Source organism: Fukomys damarensis, unplaced genomic scaffold (assembly GCF_012274545.1).
Source record: "Fukomys damarensis isolate Sample0158 unplaced genomic scaffold, DMR_v1.0_HiC HiC_scaffold_12, whole genome shotgun sequence".
Lineage (NCBI taxonomy): Eukaryota > Metazoa > Chordata > Mammalia > Rodentia > Bathyergidae > Fukomys > Fukomys damarensis.
In genome coordinates this window covers 55,244,896-55,246,618 of record NW_022900924.1, presented here as the reverse complement: position 1 = coordinate 55,246,618, position 1,723 = coordinate 55,244,896, and positions in this window count along the sequence as shown.

The window sequence follows — 1,723 nt, the reverse complement described above, 5'->3', positions numbered from 1 at the left end:
CCGCGCCCCTGCCCACCCCGGCCCCGCGGCGTTCTCGACACCCACGGTTTTCAAGTCCCCTCGCTCTGCCCGTCCCTGGAAAACAGGGCCCCGTGTCCCTTTCTCGTTTGCGCAGGAGTAGGAGTGTAAATAAACGTAAGCTAAGGCTTGAGAGTGAGCCGAGCCTCGTGTGAATTTAGTGGGCTTTTCCCAGTCGCGCTCCTTTCGCTGAGGCCGGCCCAGGCACACCCTGTCCGCGCCCGCCTGACGTCCAGCCCGCCCGTCCTGGCTGAGATCCTGAGGTCGCTGCTTGGAGGAGCACAAGCAGCCCAGGCCCGGGACCCTGAGGCGCGCAGGACGGGGCTGGGTGCGTGGGTGACAGTCGGTGGCACCGCAGGGCCCCACGAACAGGGGACAGGTCGCGGCCAGACCCGGGATCCCCGCTGGATCCTCCTCAGGATGAAGGGCCGAGCCGGCGCCACTGTGCCTCTTTTCAGGTGAGGAACCTGCTGCGGCTCAGTTTCGGGGCCGAAGGACGGGAGTGCTGCGTGCCGTTTTCATCAGTTCTCTAGCAAAGCAGCAGCTCAGCAGGACGTGATGGCTGACACCTGCAATCCCAGCACTTGGGAGGCTGAGGCAGGAGGATCACTGCAGGCTAAGGCCAGCCTGAGCTATATCGTGAGTTCAAGGCCAGCCCAAGCTACATAGCGAGACCCTGCCTCTAAAAGCAAGGAAGCAAGCAAAGAAATACCCCAGTAGTTTAGCAAAAGAAAATTGACACCTTTGATGGGGCTGCGGCCCCTAAGTCGTGCACCCCCCGGTAAAAAAACCCTAACACACTCGTTTACTCCCAAGCTGATCTTTGGCCTGTCAGCCTCTCCCGTGAGGAGGCACTTGTATTTTTTATGCCCCTCCGGGAAACTCACACAACAAATCTGTATCACTACTTCCCAGTCCTAGAGTAACAGGCATTTTAAAGCAAATAAAATGCATCATCATTAGTATAAACACTGCTTCGTTTATAAGGAAAGTTCCGTGCCGCTGCTGTCCCCCTGGTCCCTCCAGCTGGGCAGCTGAGGCCCGGTTACCACCGGCTGTGCTTACTGGGGTGGCTGCTGGGCGGCGCTTTTCAATCAGAGAAACTCGGCCCGATCCCTTCCCAGGCCGTGGCCTGGGTCCTCTAGGACGCCCCTGCTGGGGAATTCGGATATCACCGGAACCTGTCTGCTCTCCTGCGGCAGGACAGATGGGGCAGGACCCCTGCGCCCGACCCGGGGACCAAGGCTGTGGGTCCACAAGGTCCCCCTCGGGTGACGAGAGGTGGGAAGGGAGCAGAGGCTTTGTCATGGGAAAGCCATTTCCAGGGGGAGAGGTTTTATTAGATAGGACAACAGGTAAAACAGTTTATGATTTCTTGGGCCTTGAATCTCTTCCAGGCTGAACCTGTATGGAAAGTGAAGAGATTTATTGATTGGTATGTTTGGGTTATGACTGTTTTAGGCTTTTTCTTTTTTGCAAAAAAAAAAAAAAATGTGTGTGTGTGCGCGTGTGTGTGTGTGTATGCATAGAATGAAATCACTCTTGTAGGACTGATGCATAAATTTTCATGTCCACCTGCGTGCATAGACCTTATATTCCCTAAATTTTTAATTAATCTCTCTCTCTCTCTGTCTCTCTCTCTCTGTCTCTCTGTCTCTCTCTGTCTCTCTGTCTCTCTGTGTCTCTCTCTCTCTCTCTCTCTATA